The 19,777-nt window shown below is 49.8% G+C and overlaps 1 protein-coding gene across 2 annotated transcripts in view; it reads left to right on the top strand.

Moving 5' to 3' along the window:
- GJC2 (gap junction protein gamma 2) overlaps nucleotides 1-19,777 on the top strand; it is a 111,903-nt gene that overhangs the window by 6,486 nt on the left and 85,640 nt on the right. Inside the window, exon 1 of one of the 2 annotated variants that reach the window (XM_048511673.1) lies at nucleotides 15,000-15,382. The exons of the other annotated variant lie outside the window; for it this stretch is intronic. The gene's annotated coding sequence lies outside the window, so the exon portion shown is untranslated. Of the gene's footprint in view, nucleotides 1-14,999; nucleotides 15,383-19,777 lie in introns of those variants that run through there. 2 annotated transcript variants of the gene reach the window in all.

The raw sequence follows: 19,777 nt of genomic DNA, 5'->3' as shown, positions 1-19,777 counted from the left end.
CTGAGCCTTCTAGGAAAGGGTGGGAAATAAACGAACGACCTCTGCAATAAACCCAGGAGAGACACTGGCTGTCTGAGCAGATAATACTGATGATACCAATACATCCTTCACGTGAGCTCCCAAAGGCACCTGGTGGGCCACTGCGAGTAGCAGAGTGCTGGACTAGATGGACTCTGGTCTGATCCAGCAAGGCTCTTTCTGATGTTCTGATGTTCTCATTTGATTCGATATAAATATTGATTCAAAAAAAAATATTGAATAGCCCAGTGCTGTTCAACATTTTTATCAGTGACTTATAGATAATGGAATTGAAGGCATGCTAATCAAATATGCAGATATTAGGATCAGTAGCTGATACCCCAGAGGACAGAGTCAGAATTCAAAATGACTTGGACAGTTTAGAGAGCTGGGCAAAAACTAACAAAATGAATTTCAGCAGAGATACACCACTTAGGCAGAAAAAATGAAATGCACAGATATAGGATGGGTGACACCTGGTTTGACAACATTTTTAGATTCTGTGCCAAGGTAATTCCTGTGACTGCAAATTTGCAGAATCTGTGGTACATCATCTTGGCTTTGCTGGTGGGGGGGGGCAGGGGGGATTTGAATCCTATTATCTCTCGACCTCATGTAGCCGCTGCTGAAATGTCAACAGGCAATTATCCCCAAGCATCTCTTTACAGCCCTGAGGGCTAGGAGCTTGGATTTTGTGCATGGGCTTTAAAGGTTCTCGGAGAGACGACTTGTGCGCACCTTGCCACGCCGTGAGAGCATTCTCTGTTTCTCCAGGACCGCAGCGGGCAGCGAGAACCAAGGTCGGTTGTGATTCTGCAGGCAGAGAAGGTAACAATACTAAACTGTTCACTTACCGAAAAATAAGCGAGCTCTTTGGATTTGTGACAGTGTGTGAAAGTGCCTAGCAGAAGCTGTTGATGTCTTCCTACCGTGTTTCCCCGAATATAAGACAGTGTCTTATATTAATTTTTGCTCCCAAAGATGCGCTGTGTCTTATTTTCAGGGGATGTCTTATTTTTCTGTGTTCTGGTCGACGGGCATGCTTCCAAACAAAAACTTTGCTACGTCTTACTTTCGGGGAATGCCTTATATTTCGCACTTCATCAAAACCTCTACTACGTCTTATTTTCAGGGGATGTCTTATATTCGGGAAAAACAGGGTACAATTTATAGATACAAAGTTTGACTTGCATTGGAAAGGTACAGACCAATCTGTAGCATACGAAGGACTGGCATTTGCTCTCTTTTAATTGCTTTAAAACCTATGGGTTTCCTACAGGCTTTGTAGATATTGGTGGGCAGGTGACCGATTGGCGTGCAGGTGAGTTTCAGGTCTCGGCCTCTCTGTTCCACTTCCTAGCATCCCTCCCAATTTCTTGGGAGATTCTGCCCAGTGTTCCCGGTGGCGTGCCAGGGCACGCTTGGAAATTGCTTTGGCTAAATAAATTAGACAATACGTTTATTTATAGTTTCTGCAGCCGGGGCAAAAAGATTTGCACATTCATAGTGGCTTGTGCTAATTGGAAATGACAACTTGTGCAGGGGGCGGATGGGGCAGTAAAGAAGGGGCGCCAGCTGGAATCGGCCGCTGACGCTGCATCCGTTCATGATTTGGCACTGGGGGGACGTGGGACCAGATGCTGAGGACCAAAATAGATAAGGGGAGACCTCCGGGAACCGGGTGGCCGAGGTATCGGGCAGATCAGTGCTCCATTTCCGAAGAGAGAGGCGCTGGGGCTCGGGCCTTTAGGGAATTGCGGTTCTCTCTCTGGCAGCCGTTTCTTCCTCATTCCAGCTGCATCTTTGCAGCCAGTGACGAGGAAGATGCCCTCTGCACATGCTCACAGGCATGTTCTTTATCACAGCATTGCCTTTCAAAGCTGAGGCCTCACATTGGAAATGAGCGAAGGGGCCGAATCCTGGATTGGAGCAAGTCCTCCATCTCACACTGTTGTTTAAATCAAAGCCAATGGGGTCTCGATTCTGGAGTTCTAATACTGGGGTGCAGTGTAGCTGGCTGAGTGATACAGCTGCATCACTTTGAGAGGCAGGTACTGTTACTCTACGTTGGCCGTGTCTGCTTTAGTTGGGAGAACTAGCCGGAGCAGAGAACCAGGGCGGGTAACTGGGATAAGTAACCTATGTATACCAGAACAGTCCTAAGTGAACACTCTCAAACAAGCAAGCGGTTGTATAATTGGTTGCTATTACGGTATAAAAATAGTAACCAATGAAGGAGTTTGGATATATACCCCCCCTTTCTCTCCTGTAAGGAGACTCAAGGAGGTTTACAAACTCCTTTCCCTTCCTCTCCCCACAACACTTTGTGAGGTAGGTGGGGCTGAGAGAGTTCAGAGAGAACTGTGACTGGCCCAAGGTCACCCAGCAGGCTTCATGTGGAGGGGCAAGGAAACAAATCCCATTCACCAGGTAAGAGTCCGCTGCTCATGTGGAGGAGCGGGGAATCAAACCTGGTTCTCCAGATTAGAGTCCACTGCTCTTGATCACTACATGCTCTTAACACACACACACACACACACACACTCACTCACTCACTCACTCACTCACTCACTCACTCACTCACTCACTCACTCACTCACTCACTCACTCACTCACTCACTCACTCACTCATTCACTCACAGACCTAAAGAAGAAGAAGAGGAGTTTGGATTTATATCCCCCCTTTCTCTCCTGCAGGAGACTCAAAGGGGCTTACAATCTCCTTGCCCTTCCCCCCTCCTATTTTAGGTCCCGTACCCATTTTTGTGCTGGATAAATTGAGATCAGGGGCGTAACGAGGCAAACCGTAGCCCTGGGCAAAACCTGAGTTGGATGCCTCCCCCCCACCCCCCCATGGGCGGCCACTCCACCACAACCAAAATTTTTTTTGCACCAGGACATTGGTGCTTGCAGGGGGTGCATTTTTTAGAGACTGTCCTGATGGGACCCCCCAAGTTTGGTGCAGTTTGGTTTAGGGTCCAAAGTTATGGACCCTCAAAAGGGTAGCCTCCATCTCCTTAGCAAAGAATGGGGGATGGGGCACCCCCTTTGAGGGTCCATAACTTTGGACCCTCTGAACCAAACTGCACCAAACCTGGGGGGTGCCATCATGACAGTCTCCAGATGATACCCAGAAATTTTGGTGCTGATACATCCAAAAATGCACCCCCTGCAGGAACATCCCAGAAATTTGCCCAAGAATCTTTGTTCTGCATTGAGTTTTCTGCATTGCTGTCAATGGGGGTTGCAGGCTGGGGGGAGGCACATTTCTGAAGGCACAGTCTCAAAACTTTCAGGGTCTCATCAGGAGACTGTCCTAATGATACCCCCCAGGTTTGGTGCAGTTTGGTTCTGGGGGGCAAAAGTTATGGACCCTTAAAACCGTAGCCCCCATCTCCTATTAGCTCCCATTGGAAACAATGGGAGATGGGGTCACCCCTGAACCAAACCTCACCACACTTGGGGGGTAGCATAAGGACAGTCTCCTGATGATACGCTGAAATTTTGGTGCCGCTAGCCTAAAAACTGCGCCCCCTGCAGGCAAAAAATGGAAAACCACTAAAAATACCCAAAAATGAACCCTGCATTTTGTTGCCCACCACAAGGTGGTGCCCTGGGCAGCTGCCCACCTTGCCCAATGGGCATTACGCCCCTGATTGAGATGATGAACGAAAGGCCTCTATCCAAAAAGCAGCCGGGGAGCTTCTGCCGATCGGAGGGGATGGCCAGGAGCCGGCTATGGCAACCATGGGAACGCCACTACCTATTTGAGTTGGTCTTAAATGCTTCCGTGTGAGGCCAGCCAGTGGCAGGCTGGCCTTGGCCAATGGAAAGGCTGGAGCAGTTGCAGAAGAGGAACCCTGGGTAAAATGTAGAGCCCAGGGCCAGCCGGGAACATAAAAAGAAGAGGGTGGCGGAGGGTCAAGGGAGAGTCAGGCCCACTGGAGGCAGCTGAGCACCAGAGAGCTTTGATCACAGCGCTGCATTACAAGTCTGCAGCCCAAGAACTGTTTCCTACGTTCCTGAACCAACAAAAAGGAATAGAGTGCCTGTATGTGCTTAACAAGGTACTTCTAATCTCAGAGCACAATCGTACCCTGGCCTGGACTTCCTTTCCAGCGTGGTGTAGCAGTTAAGATAAGGTGACGAGATTGTCACCTTTTAAAACCGGGACCAGGGTGGGCGTGCAGGCGCAGGAGTGCACTGCCTTTTGGGGCGCTCCCCGGGAGTGCCCCAGAAGGCAGTGCGGGAGTGCGGGAGGCTGCCGCACTGCCTTCTGGGAGCGCCCCAGAAGGCAGTGCGGCAGCCTTCCAAAAATCGGGACAGAAAAAAAAACCCACGGGATGCGGGACAAATGGTTTAAGGTAGGACTGTCCCGCCAAAAGCGGGACGTCTGGTCACCTTGAGTTAAGAGTGGGTGGATTCTAATCTGGAGAACCTGGTTTGGTTCCCCCACTCCTGCACCTGAGGCTTATCTGGTGAACCAGATGTGTTTCCACACTCCTGCATTCCTGCTGGGTGACCTTGGGCTAGTCACAGTTCTCGCTAAACTCTCTCAGCCCCACCTTCCTCACCAGGTGTCTTGTAAGCCACCTTGAGTCTCCTTACAGGAGAGAAAGTGTGGCTCAGGGCTCCAGCCCCACATGCCCCATGGCTAGGCCACTGGCTGGTTGTTCAGGCCACAGCTGCCTAAAACGTTAGGCAGCTCTCTATTCTTCTTACATTCCGTGACTTTTTCAGTGCTCAGCTCCAGGCAAGAAAGGATAGCCCTGCCTGGCCAGCTGCCCTCACTGAGCCTCCATGGAAGCTGATATCTGGCGTTTCCCCTTTACCACCTCAGAAGCCTGTGGAATTCTCTTCTGAGGCGGTGCAGCGTCGAGGCTTAGGATGTCAGGCTAGGAAGGAGAGGCTTGGGTTCAAATCTCCAGTCGGCACCGCAGTTCTTGGGGAGAGTGGACCAGTGGTTCTTTCTCAGCCGAAAAAGCCTCACAGGGTGAGGAGGAGGAGGAGGAGGAGGAGGAAGGGAGGGGAAGAGTTTGGATTTATATCTCTCCTGTATGGAGACTCAAGGCAGCTTACAAACTCCTTTCCCTTCCTCTCCCCATAACACACCTTGTGTGGCAGCTTCTGAGAGAGTTCTAGGAGGGAACTCCATTTCCTATGGTCTGCCCAGCAGGAATGTAGGACTGTGGAAACACCTCTAGCCCACGAAAAGCCTCCTGTCTGGTGTGAGTGGGGACTCCAACCCAAGTTCTCTAGGATTAGAACCCAACGTGTTTTAAACTGGCACTATGACCATACTGTTGAGAGGATAAAATGATGTCATCATCCTCACCTATGAGGAAGAAGGCTATGGCTGAAGAAGAGTTTGGCTTCTGATCAGACCTCCTCTCCTATATATTCCCAAAGGGGCTTACATGGGCCTCCTTGCCCTTCCCCCCTCACAACAAACAGTTCCTGCAGGTAAAATGAGAGATTCCTACAAGCTGCATCTAATTTTCTCCCAAGGCCACCCTAGCTGGCATGCCCAGGAGTGGCGAAAGGCTAATCTGAATTTCAGATAAGCCTCCACAGCTCAGGCAGCAGAGCTGGGAATCAAACCCGGTTCCTCCAGATTAGATACACGAGCTCTTAATCTCCTACGCCACTGCTGCTTCTTCTCCTAGGAAGAAGGTCCTAGAGATGTGATGAATGAATGATCGGAGGTTGCCCAGACCTACCTTAGTCCACTCATGGTGGGATTTGCTGCCAATTGACAGATTTATCTCTGCCTCCCTCCTTGCCCCCGCTGATTCCCCACTTGCTCCTGGAGTCGCTCAGCTGTACAAACTGAGCCCCCAGTAACCATTAGCAATTTCCGACTCTCACACAAAGGGCCTCAGAGTCCTTTCCACTACAATGCTCTTGATTTTATTTTAGTACCAAGCTGCAAGCACGCACCCAGCTGGGACAAAATGCACACATGGGGAGGAGGAGGAGGAAGATGCACTGTGTGAGAGCAGCATCGAACCCCCGAAGTGCTGAGCTCCTGCTGTTTCCATAAAGCTGAGGGCCAAACCAACAACGGGCGCCACCAAACCCTCTGTCTTCTGCGGGGATCCCATGCGACCGTTCACCCAGGTCTGCTTACAGAGACCCTCCTTTTTTCAAAAGCTGCCTTCCAGATGCTCGTCATAATTTTCTGTATGAGAAGAAGAAGAAGAAGAAGAAGAAGAGTTGGATTTATATCCCCCCTTTCTCTCCTGTAAGGAGACTCAAAGGGGCTTACAATCTCCTTTCCCTTCTCTCCCCCCCCCCCACAACAAACACCCTGTAAGATGGGTGGGGCTGAGAGAGCTCGGAAGAGCTGTGACTAGCCCAAGGTCACCCAGTTGGCACTTCTTGGAGTGCACAAGCTAATCTAGTTCACCAGATAAGCCTCTGCAGCTCAAGTGGCAGAGCAGGGAATCAAATCCAGTTCTCCAGATTAGAGTGCACCTGCTCTTAACCACACTACACCACACTGGCTCAGTGGCTAAGAGCAGTGGCTAAGAGCAGATGCACTCTGATCTGGAGGAACCGGGTTTGATTCCCAGCTCTGCCGCCTGAGCTGTGGAGGATTATATAACAGTAATTTTACGTGGCACATTTGCATCAGGAGCAGCAGTGGCGTAGGAGGTTAAGAGCTCATGTATCTAATCTGGAGGAACTGGGTTTGATTCCCCGCTCTGCCGCCTGAGCTGTGGAGGCTTCTCTGGGGAATTCAGAGTAGCCTGTACACTCCCACACATGCCAGCTGGGTGACCTTGGGCTAGTCACAGCTTCTTGGAGCTCTCTCAGCCCCACCTACCTCACAGGGTGTTTGTTGTGAGGGGGGAAGGGCAAGGAGATTGTCAGCCCCTTTGAGTCTCCTGCAGGAGAGAAAGAGGGATATAAATCCAAACTTCTTCTTCTTCTTCTTCTTCTTCTTCTTCTTCTTCTTCTTCTTCTTCTTCTTCTTCTTCTTCTTCTTCTTCTTCTTCTTCTTCTTCTTCTTCTTCTTCTTCTTCTTCTTCTTCTTCTTCTTCTTCTTCTTCTTCTTGCATAATTTCAGAGAGTAGGTATGTTGGTCTGCAATAGAAGGAAGAGGAGGAACTGGTTTTTATACCCCACTTTTCCTTTTGTCTGAACATGGCTTCGAAACCCCTTCCCTTCCTCTCCACGCAGCAGATCCTGGTGGGGCTGAGAGCGTTCCCAAGAACTGTGACTGTCCTAGGGTCACCCAGCAGGCTTCATGCGGACCCCAAAGCACAGGACCCCAAGTGAATAACCAGTGGTTGTATTCTTGCGCGTCAAGTCAGGCAAGAATGCAACAACTGGTTATTCACTCGGGATCCCGGGCTGAGAGAAAAGCGGGCTTGTGAATCTATACGAAACAAATATTGAGCGTGGCCTCGTAACGTACATTACATCAACAGTTCACTTAGGCAGAAAGAACAGATTTCGGCCCATTGTAAGTGACTCTCCAGCAAAACAAAGCGCTTTTGTGCTTTTGTGTATAAACTGGGATTGTATGAGACAATCGAGGAAGCCGTCTTATAGTGGGAGAGCGCATACGTCGCATGTAGATCTCAAGTTCAGTTCCTGCCATTTTCATCAAGAAAAGGGGGAGAAAGACCTCTCTTTCGGTGGTTTCTGATTTGTCGTCGATACTTATTCTTGCTATGGGCCACTCCAAGCCGGTCTCTGGAGAACTGCTCAGCGGAGGCCCCCAAGATAACAGGGTAGAGGTAAGAGGATTATTTTTTGTCGACGCTATGGTTGGGGGCGGGGTGGGGGCACTGTCTCTTGTAGATCATGGGAGCTGTTTGGGGTGTTCTTTGTGCTGTCAGGGCTGGACTTTGGGGTAAAAGACTAGAGCCTCAATTTGTGAGCTCCGCAGGGTCTTCCAAAACAGGGGGTAGCTTGATGTTTTGTGTGCGTGTTGGCAATATGTAAGATATTTTTTGATAGATGCAGAGTGGGTTGGATCTTACAGACCCGTCTCCACTAGCAAAGGCACTTGAATTAGGGAAAGTCTCCTCTTAGCAAAGTGACGCCCCTCTACTAGCAGAACAGATCACGGGATCCAGCCCACCTTTTCTGTTTATCCCTCAAGGCGCCACCAAAACTATTAGATTCGCACCTTAGAGGCCCAGACTGGAATAGCTCATTAGCCCTGATTCAGAGGTGGGATCCAGCAGGTTCTCACAGGTTCCCGAGAGTAGGTTACTAATGATTTGTGTGTGCCGAGAAGGGGTTACTAATGGGTGATTTTGCCACGTGATTTTTGCCTTAGTTACGCCCCTCCTCTCAGCAGTAGCGCGCAGAACTTGAAGCAGTCTAGCAGGAGGTGCACCGGCGTGCGTGGCAGCCTGCGCCTACGCGCAGACTAAGCTCTCCCACCTCCATGACTCCATGCAGCGGCCAAGGCCCTGCCACAGCCCCACCCAGCAATTCCCCGCCCCCAGAATGCCCGGCCACGCATTCCGTCATGCCCCGCCCAGCCCCATGGGCGCTACGCCACAGTTTGAATCCCGCCACCATGGGAACCTGTTACTAAAATTTTTGGATCCCACCTCTGCCCTGATTAGTCCTTTGATGGGAGACCTCCAAGGAAGCCCAAGATCACAACACAGCAGCAGGAAATGGCAAACCACCCCTGTTTGTCTGCCCTGGGTGGCCCAGGGTAACCTGACCTCGGCAGATTTTAGAAGCTAAGCAGGGTCAGCCACGGTTAGTCCTTGGATGGGAGACCTTCAAGGAAGTCCAGGATTGCTACATGGGCAGAGGTGGGATCCAGCAGGTTCTCACCAGTTCCCGAGAGTGGGATTCCATTAGGTCCAAAAATCATAAAGTCCTGTTGTTTCCTATGGGCTGGTTAGCGAAGGTAGAAAACGGGATCATTCTCCCTGTTGGGCTGTTTTGAAAACATGTTTTAGAAATATGGTAAAGTCCCTTGTTTAAGGAAAGTATCCTTCTTTTGATTTCTAGAAACAAAATTAAGTATTTGAAAGTATTAAGTATTTGACAGGCAGTCAATTAGAGGAGAAGTAGTTGTTTCTGTTGGCAGCAGACGATAGGACTTGCTAGAATGAGTTTAAAGTATAGACAGAAAGATACCAGCTGGAAATCAGGAACATTTTTTACAGTAAGAGTTTTTTACAGTAACAGAGAAATTATTAATGCCCCACCCCCGGAATGCCCGGCCACGCCCCCGTCGTGCCCCGCCCAGCCCCATTGGTGCTACGCCACTGTTTGAATCCCACCACCATGGGAACCTGTTACTAAAATTTTTGGATCCCACCACTGTACACGGGGCAGACAAAACCACCTCTGCACATCTCTTGCCATTAAAAGCCTATGAAATGGAACTTTATGGGGTTACCAGAAGTTGGCTGTGACTTGATGGCGCTTTATTATTGTTGCTGTTACTGAGTTCACTTTCAAGGCTCCCTCTGGGTTCTCAATCAGGGGCTGGGACTCTGTGGTTGCTGTTGCAAGCAGGGCTGACTCAAGAAGGAAGTGACATCACGGAATCATAGCACCTTTTCGCCCCTTAAGAGATCAAAAGATTTTCAGTGTATCTGCTTTTAAGAGTCCCTTCATCAGATACAAGTAAGAATAGAGATCTCTTGAGTCTTTATATTCTGATTAGTATGTGGGACAGCTGTTGCAAATAAGGCCCCTTCCGCACATGCAAAATAATGCATTTTCAAACCACTTTCACAACTGTTTGCAAGTGGATTTTGCTATTCCGCACAGCTTCAAAGAGCACTGAAAGCAGTTTGAAAGTGCATTATTCTGCATGTGCGGAATGAGCCTAAGGTCTGTAAAGGATGCAGAGGTGCCATGCATATTGTAATCGGCATGATCAGAGAAGAGTTACTTGGGGGGCAGATCTCTATTCCTACTCAAGTGTGATGAAGGGAGTTTTGACTGGAGTGTTGTGGGGTATCCAGGCTGTATGGCTGTGTTACAGTAGCATTTTCTCCTGACGTTTTCCCTTCATCTGCGGCTGGCATCTTCAGAGGATCCTCTGAAGATGCTAGCCACAGATGCAGGCGAAATTTCAGGAGAAAATGCTACCGGAACACGGCTATACAGCCCAGAAACCCCACAACACTCCATCGATTCTGGCTGTGAAAGCCTTCGACAATACCTTGAACACCTCTATGGAGTTTTGACCCTCCAACTGTATACCCTTGAAATCCTGTTGGAATCTAAGGTGCTGTCTAGACTCAAACCTAACAGTTCTACTGTAGCTAACCCTGGTTGCTCTCTGAAATGACCCAAACTGATTCTTCTGGGTTAGAATTCCCAGCTTGACTTTGGGTATAGCGAGTCCTAGTGGAATGTTTTTTCTTCACAATCTGGAATCGCAGCTGCTGACATAAAGGGGCTTGTATTAAAATGGACTTTTAGAGACATGGAAACCCCCCCCCCCCCAGCCGACATGGAACCCCCCAAAGGGGAAGCAAGAGGTCATCTTGGGCCCGGCTGCCAAGATGGTGGAACAGACTCGCTCACAGCTGGTTCCCCCAAATGATCTCACATTGTGTCCCTGGTGAACGGCCGCTGGCAGCTCACATCCCCGGGGCCAGCAACCGGCTTTGAAGCTCCTCAATGTATTTATAGCAGGAGCGTTTACGAGGCAATAACAAAAATTGTGCCTTTTTGGGGGAGGATTGAATAGCTGCAAAACGCCCCCCCCCCCTTCCCCGGTAAAGTTTTGAATATTGCAAAGACAATCCAAAAGCGTGTATGTGTTGAAAGAAAGGGCACCAATCCACAAAGGGGTGGGGTGGGCCAGGATTACTACCCAGCTGACAAGAAGAAGAAGAAGAAGAAGAAGAAGAGGGAGGAGGAGGAGGAGGAGGAGGAGGAGTAGTTTGGATTTATATCCCCCCTTTCTCTCCTGCGCCTCTGCTGCTCCTTAAGAGCAGGTTAAGTTGTTTTTAGCTGGTGCTACGATGACGTTTCCAGCGCCATTCCCTTTCTTTGGGAATGGGCGGACAAGAAAAGGAAGAGAAGTGTTATCTTTGGCGATCTTTAAAGAGAGGAAAATATCTGGCTGAATGGTTTCAAAAGACCTTTGGGAACTGATCTGCCGGAACAAATGGCTGTTGGTTTTAATGCTTCGGATATTTGCCAAAAGTCTCTTTGAGGGTATGATTGAAAAGGGAGATTTTGAATAAAGTTCAGGAATAAAAGGAGCCCTGTGGCGCAGAGTGGCGGGGGGCGGTGCTGCTGTGAGTTCGATCCTGAGGGAAGTCCATTTCAGGTAGCCGCCTCAAGGTTGAATCTGCCCTCCCATCCTTTGGTACAATGAGTACCCAGCTTGCTGGGGGTAAACTGAAGACAACTGGGGAAGGCTGTGGCAAACCACCCCAGAATCATAGTCTGCCTAGTAATCATTGTGATATGCATCACACCATGGGGTCATAAGAACATAAGAACTAGCCTGCTGGATCAGACCAGAGTCCATCTAGTCCAGCTCTCTGCTACTCGCAGTGGCCCACCAGGTGCCTTTGGGAGCTCACATGCAGGATGTGAAAGCAATGGCCTTCTGCTGCTGCTGCTCCTGAGCACCTGGTCTGCTAAGGCACTTGCAATCTGAGATCAAGGAGGATCAAGATTGGTAGCCATAGATCGACTTCTCCTCCATAAATCTGTCCAAGCCCCTTTTAAAGCTATCCAGGTTAGTGGCCACCACCACCTGCTGTGGCAGCATATTCCAAACACCCATCACACGTTGCGTGAAGAAGTGTTTCCTTTTACTAGTCCTAATTCTTCCCCCCAGCATTTTCAATGAATGCCCCCTGGTTCTAGTATTGTGAGAAAGAGAGAAAAATTTCTCTCTGTCCACATTTTCTACCCCATGCATAATTTTATAGACTTCAATCATATCCCCCCTCAGACGTCTCCTCTCCAAACTAAAGAGTTCCAAATGCTGCAGCCTCTCCTCATAGGGAAGGTGCTCCAGTCCCTCAATCATCATCATTGGCCTTCTCTGCACTTTTTCTCTCTCTTTGATATCCTTTTTGAGATGTGGCGACCAGGGTCAGTAATGACCTGGCACCTGCGCAAGGAACTACCTATACCTAAATGAATTTTTAAAACAGGGGGAATGTGTAGAGGCTATCCCTTTCAGGGGTGTCCAACTCTGGCGCTTCAGATGTTCATGGACTATAATTCTGATGGGAATTGTAGTCCATGGACATCTGAAGCACCAGAGTTGGACACCTCTGCCACATGAAACTGATAGTGTGGACTGGAGAGGAATTGCTGCCCCCCCCCCAACCCCCAGGGTTTGCGCTGTCACAAGTGTGTGTTTTAGTTAATTTTAGATTTATGGGCACCGCAATTCAAGAAGGAAATTGACAAGATGGAACAGGTCCAGAGGAGGGAAACCAAAATGGTCAAAGATCTGGAATCCACGCCCTACGAAGAGAGGCTTAGGAAACTGGGGATGTTTAGCTTGGTGAAGAGAAGGTTAAGAGGTAACATGATAGCCATGTTTAGATATCTGAAGGGATGCCATGTTGAAGAGGGAGCAAGCTTGTTTTCTGTTTTCCAGAGACTAGACCAGGAGTCATGGGTTCGAGGTGCAGGAAAAGAGATGCCACCTAAACATCAGGAAGAACTTCCTGACAGTCAGGGCTGTGGTGGAGTCTCCTCCTTTGAAGGTTTTAAAAGAGAGGCTGGATGGCCATCTGCCAGGAGTGCTTTGATTGTGTGTTCCTGCATGGCAGAGGGTCGGACTTGATGGCCCTTGGGGGTCTCTTCCAACTCTATGATTCTGTGATTCTACTTGCAGAATACCTGAAGATACACGTGAGGAATAATTGCAACATTTTTTTCCTGTAAATAAGAAAACTTGCAAACCATCTGCTTTAGTGTAATTTTATTAGAGGACATCTTTGTAGCCATTGGTGCAGAGTGGTTACTGTTGAGATCTACCTGAAGGATGGCAACCTGGCCCCTAACCACGGTGGTTCAAAAAGGGGCTTGGCCCTGTCAATCATTTGTCATGCCCATCTAATCAGCACTTGGCTGAAGTGTCCTAATTTAAAAAGCTTGTGTGTGTGTGTGTGTGTGTGTGTGTGTGTGTGAGAGAGAGAGAGAGAGAGAGAGAGGCTCATTCCGCACATGCAGAATAATGCACTTTCAAACTGCTTTCAGTGCTCTTCGAAGCTGTGCGGAATGGCAAAATCCACTTGCAAACAGTTGTGAAAGTGGTTTGAAAACGCATTATTATGCGTGTGCGGAAGGGGCCAGAGAGAGAGAGAGAGAGAGAGAGGAGATGTCTGAAACTTTTTTCTGTACTTTTCTAATGTTTGCAGTTCTAGAACAGGGGTCTGCAACCTGCGGCTCTCCAGATGTTCATACTACAATTCAACAATTGGCCCTGGTGGCAGGGGCTGATGGGAATTGTAGTCCATGAACTTCTGGAGAGCCACAGGTTGCAGACCCCTGTTCTAGACGGATTGCATTGCTTATTATCATGCTATTCAATTACGTCACTATGCCATGTATACACTTTGAGTCTCAAGTGCTACGTTGGTGAATAAATAATGAAGAAGAAGAGTTTGGATTTATATCCCACCTTTCTCTCCTGTAAGGAGACTCCAGGTGGCTTCCAAGCTCCTTTCCCTTCCTCTCCCCACAACAGACACCTTGTGAGGCAGGTGGTGCTGAGAGAGTTTAGAGAGAGCTGTGACTGGCTCAAGGAATGTACCGGCTGTACGAATGTACCAGGAGTGCAAAAACACATCTGGTTTACCGGGTAAGCCTCTGCCACTTAGGTGGAGGAGTGAGGGATCAAACCTGGTTCTCCAGATTAGAATCTACCTGCTCTTAACCACTATCCCACGCTGGCTCTCAAGCACAAAAAAATAATTAAGAAAATTTAGAATGAGTGGCTGACCACCACTGTACTCATTTGCCTCACCCCTCCCACCCCATACAGTTTTTCTGGCTACAGCCTTTTGGCAATCCTTTTGGGGAAATAACACTGACCCGCCTTGCAGGGCTGTTGTTCCACATACATGACCTTCCTCCCATTTTCCTCTGTAAGCAAGACACTCATTATGATTATTCACCCAGCGCCTCTGGCAATGTGGACTCCGGTTCACAAACCCGTCCGCTAGAATAAAAACCAATTACGCCTCGAAGGTGCCATAAAACCCCAGTTTATTTTACTGATGCGGACTAAGGCGGCCGTTTCCCCGGAGTCATAAAACCTCCCTGACTCCTCAACGTTCACCCTTTGCTGGGTCGCATCTCGGGAGTTTTAATTTTCAAAACGCCCTTGAAGACGGACGCCTCACTTCAGACCCGCTCTGCTTACATTTGTGTCATGCGGCTGACTCATGCGCTGAATTATGCACAGTTATTCTCCCATTTTTCTCCCCAGTGTAGCTGCAAGACTGTGAACCCCCCCCCCTGAAAACACACTAATGTCTTCTTTAGATGTTAGATGTATCTTTGCAAAGCTTCATTTTCTTGGCACCAGGCCAGTTCGAGGTGGCCTTTAATTCTGAAATGAAACATCCCAAATCGGCTCTCATCGCTCCCCTGCCCACGATGCGTAGCTTGGAGGGGGAAAACTGTTTGTGCAAAAATAAACAGAAATAAACACCTTGGCGCATTTGGGTGCCCGCGTCCCCCTCCGTCGGGTCTTTTGCAAAACAGTCTGCTAGAACAGCACCGGCAACGACACTTGTGAGTCGGCAAAGCGACTCCGAATCCCAGCTTTTCTTTTGCCGCTAGAGTCAGTTCTGGCACAAAGGGAGAAAAAAAAAAGAGAAAGGAAGAAGCGGAGAGGGCTTTATAAGGGCAAAACTTGGGAAACTTTTAAGACCCCAGAGACAGACACAGAGGGGGAGAGAGGGAAGGCTCTGCAAAGCCTACTGGGGCCTGGTTGCCATCTCCAGGTTGGGAGATTCCTGGAGGTTTGGGGGTAGGGCCTGCAGGGGGCGGGGCTTAAGGAGGGGAGGGGCCTCGGCGGGCTATAATTGTTCAGAGCCCACCTTCCCAAAGAGCCCGTTTTCTGCAGGATCTGTCTAGTCTGGGGCATCTGCTGCAGCGGCCGAGGATCTCCAGGCGCCCCCGGGAGATTGTCAACGCGAGTCCTCAGCCGAGGGCGGAAAGGCAGTCGATAGGAAGGGCAGCTTCCCAGCTGCTCCAGCAAAGGGAATCGGGACCCCCTCAAGGGCCTGCGGGACCGCGCCTTCGGGACCCGTCAAGGGGAGCGCGCCTCTGGGCTCGGGAAGCCACCCGCGGACCCCACAGCCGCCCAGCCTGGGATGCGAGTGACCCGGACACGTGTCGGCGAGGGAAGGTGGTCGTCGGAACGGGCCAGGTGAGCGGCGCCGTCCCGTCGGGCTGGAGGGGGGAGGGAGGCGGGGAGGGAGTTGGCGCGGAAAGGGTTCCTCCCCCCCAGGGATCCCCTCTTGCTTTACGTGTTTGGGTGCACGTCTGGATGGGGGCAGGTGAGTGTGCAGGTTGGGGGATGACTGGCAAGTGGAGTTGCCCGTCGGCGGACAGGACTCTTGGGCGCGATCCCGGAGGAGTGAAGCCGGTTCAGCGCCTTCCGTGGGAACGAGCGCCTGGGCAAGGCTGCGGGCGTCGCGGCCCTCGACAGTTGAGCCGTTCGGAGCCCGCGTGCGGGGCACTGCGGAGGGCGCGCTTAGGATCGCAACCCTGGAAGTGCGCAAGCCTGGGCAGGGGGCTCTGACTCCCGAGTAAAGGTGCACGACGCCACCTCTCTGTCACTCTGGCTCAGAGGCGTACCTAGGCAAACTGGAGCCCTGGGCAAAACCTGCGTTTGATGCCCCCCCACCCCCATGGTCCGCCGCCCTCCCCCAGCATGACCAAGCAATGATTTTTTTACACCAGATCGTTTCAAAGTCACCACCACATTATAGACAGAGGCGTACCAGGGGTAAACGGTGCCCGGAGACAAATTGTCTCCAGGATGCCCCCAGCTCCACCCCGATGCCCCAGGCTCCACCCCCACTGCCCTCAACCCTGCCCGTGTCACCATGGACATGGGCAAGGTCTAGGGTGCCCACCTCCCCCTCCAGACTCCCTCTGCCAGCTGGGCTCCCAGGGTGTCCAGGGTGGGGTTGAGGGCACTTGGAGGCAGCAGGAAGTCCTGCTGCCTCGTTTTTGCATGCCTCGACTGGCAGGGAAGGGGTCGAAGAGCGCAAAAATGATGAGGCAGCAGGACTTCCTGGTCACGTGGGGGGCCAATTCTGCGCCCCCCCAGGTGACCAGAAGAGTGGTGCCCGGGGACAAGGGGTACCCCTTGTCCCTAGGTTGATACGCCACTGATTATAGAACACCCCCCAACTCACAAATCTGAACACAGCAATGGGCCATAATTTTTGGGAAACGTTTTCAGAATGCTTTCAAAATGTTTTATTACTGCTATGAAAACATTTTATGGTGTTGTATCCAGTCCCCCCAATTGGGGGAAACAGCATCCCTTTCAATGTTATTTAAACTGGGGACCCCGGATTCTCCCTTTAAGGTGGATTTAAAAGGAGAATCTGGGCTCCCTAGTTTAAACAAGTGATGCAGGAATCCACCCCCAAACAGCATCATTTTCAATGGTGTTTAAACCATGGAGCCCAGATTCTCCTTTCAAATCCACCTTAAAGGGAGAATCTGGGGTCCCCAGTTTAAACCACATTGAAAGTGATGCTGTTTTGGGGTGGATTCTCCCCCACCCTGAACAGCTTCCCTTTCAATGTTAAAACTGGGGACCTCAGATTCTCCCTTTAAATCCATGCTGAAGGGGGTGGATTTAATAATAATAATAATAATAATAATAATAATAATAATAATAATAATAATAATAATAATAATAATAATAATAATAATAATAATAATAAAAAACCACCTCTATTAGGCATTGAGAGAATAAAAGCAAGCAAGCAAGCAAGCATGCATTGGCAGGAAGGGAGTGGATTTAAAAAGAGAATCTGGGGGAATTTAGGGGGTGCCTGTTGTCAGGGGTGCAATTATTAAGATAGCGGCACCAAAATTTCAGAGTATCTTTGTGAGACCCTACTGATGATACCACCCAGGTTTGGTGAAGTTTGGTTCAGGGGGTCCAAAGTTATGGACCCTCAAAGGTGTAGCCCCCATCTCCTATTAGCTCCCATTGGAAACAATGGGGGATGGGGGCACTCCCTTTGGGAGTCCATAACTTTGGACTCCCTAAACCAAACCTCACCAAACCCGGGTCATATCATCAGGAGAGTCTCCCAAAATATCCCTGAAATTTTGGTGCTGCTAGCCTAAAATCTGCGCCCCCTGCAGGCCAGAAACGGAAAAAACACTGAAAATACAAAATCCTTCACAAACGAGCCTGCAATTTTGTCGCCCACCACAAGGTGGCGCCCTGGGCAGCTGCCCACTTTGCCCAATGGGAGGAAAGCCTCTGCTCTGGCTTGCAAGTGGCCGCTCGGTGGCTGCAGCCGCGTGGGATCGTGGCCCTGTCATGCTGCGTGCCATGCGCCCGCGGGGAGCCGGCACATATATGACACACATACACACACACACACAACCCACACACACCCCAGCCCCCAGGGCTCCTGTGACAGACAGCATCTGTCTTGTCCCTGAAGGGCAAATCAGCCTCTGAGCTCTGCCCACTGAAGTGCTGCTCCAGCATCCAGTCACCTTAGATGTTGGAAGGAAATATAGGAGGAGCTGAGTTCGAGTCTTCCACGGATGGAGCTCAGGTCTGGCTCCAATCGAGGGGAGGGCCCCTCTGCCTGGCGGCATATGGATTATTGACGCCCTTCGAATGTGTTTAAAATATATTTGTACGTTGGTTCCTGAACGTATTCTTTTTCTATCGACATCCTGTAAGAAATACTACTGAGAAATAAGGTCAGAACCAGCAATCGCCTGGCATTTGTCGAGAACCGAAGGACTTGGAAACAATTAGAACGAATCCGAGAGCCGACTGTTGTGAATACACCGAATCTGAGTCTGTACTATTCGAGCAAAATGCGTGGTCTGTGGCTGCCAGAACAACAACATTTTGATCTGAGCGATGTCGAACGAGTAGACCCGAAATGCTGACAGGATGCATTGCTTGGAATTTTATGTTTGTTTATGTGCATTTTGCGCACGGATTGCCAGTTTGTGAAATGAACTATTCTCTACAAATCAATGAAATGAGTTGGTTTTGGTACAGTTAGTGTTTTTTGGAATCTCTGTCTCTCAGCGTGGCAGAGCGATTGAGCTGTGTCTCTAGCACAGAAGAGAGTGACCGATGGTTAGGCCTGTTTCTGGACATGGGCAGACCTTGGACCCTTGAGTCCAGCTGTGGGGAAAGGGCTGGCTGGTGTGGGTGGAACTGGGTGCGAGAGAAGATCTGACCTAGTGGCTGGTCAATAAAAGCCTGTTTGTGCCTGAAAGGATTGCCGAAAAGTCTAACCACCCTTGCCGAAAAGTCATAACCGGTTTAAAGTCTTATGCCTCGGTCGGCCAGAGCTGCCGATTGGTTCCTTTAAAACCAGCCTGTACATAAATAAATTATCTTAGTTACTTATGTACTTTATATACAAGTATACTTATATACTTTAACTTTGTGGGGGTGGAATGTTGAGCTGTTTTAATGTTGTCATGTATTTATTTGTTGTGAACCGCCCTGAGCCCCTTGGGGGAGGGCAGTATATAAATTGAACGAATAAATAAACAACAAATAAAATATATTAATCTAGCCCCAGTGACCTCAACCATCTCCTTGTGCCACGAAGCTTGCTTCATGACATTTGAACCCCCAAGCCTGTACACGCAGTACCAGCGGGACACCTGGAGGCCAAGGGGGTGGTATATAGTTCAGAATGAGCGTAGATCCCCAAAACCTTAGGAGGCTGTATGTGCCCCCTCAGTAGGGAAAGAAGTCTTATCACAGCCCCCCCGTATCGATGCCATAAAAGTGCCTTGTTTGGCAGATGCGATTTTTGAGCAGTTGTCATTTCCCTGAAAGCTTTGCAAAGTGGAGGGAGGGAAGAAAATAAATACTTATTGAATTGCTAGACGAACATCATCCGGTTCTGATGAATGAGGTTTTTCTTGCAAAGGCTGTCGGAAAAAGGCTTGCAATTGCCAGAAGGAACCAGACGGAGGCGACAGAGAGCCACCGTGTACACTTCTCCCAGATCTCTGCCAGGGCTGGGATGGAAATGCCCACCTATAGAGACTGATCCAAGTGGGGCTGCCCTATCGCGCTTAGGACCCCCATGGCTTGTTTTGGGGGCCATTAGGAGGAAGGCAGGAGTTTCGCAGGCGCAGGTCTTCTCCCAATACCTGTTCGATGTTGCCCTGTTTGGAAATTCTTAAAAGTAAGAGCAGCCCGTTGCAGACTGGAATGTTATAAGTAGGGATGCCAGCCTGCAGGTGTGATCTGGGGATGCCCTAGAGCACAGGTGTCAAACTCGTGGCCCTCCAGATGTTATGGACTACAGTTCCCATCATCCCCTGCCAATGTGATGCTGGCAGGGGATGCTGGGAACTGTAGTCCATAACATCTGGAGGGCCGCGAGTTTGACACCTATGCCCTAGAGTTATAGCTCACTTCCAGACTACAGAGATCAGTTCTCCTGGCAAAAATGGATGTTTGGAGGGCGGAGTTTCCCCACAAAGATCTGGCAACCCTCCCCCCCCATCCCCACTGGTAGCCAGGGTGATCCTGCAGTCCTTATTGTAAAACAAACAAAAGGAGGGGGGAACT

Source organism: Sphaerodactylus townsendi, linkage group LG11 (genome assembly GCF_021028975.2).
Source record: "Sphaerodactylus townsendi isolate TG3544 linkage group LG11, MPM_Stown_v2.3, whole genome shotgun sequence".
NCBI classification, from domain to species: Eukaryota; Metazoa; Chordata; class Lepidosauria; order Squamata; family Sphaerodactylidae; genus Sphaerodactylus; species Sphaerodactylus townsendi.
Note: the sequence above shows the minus strand (reverse complement) of the source record. Positions and strands in the feature narration are given on the sequence as shown.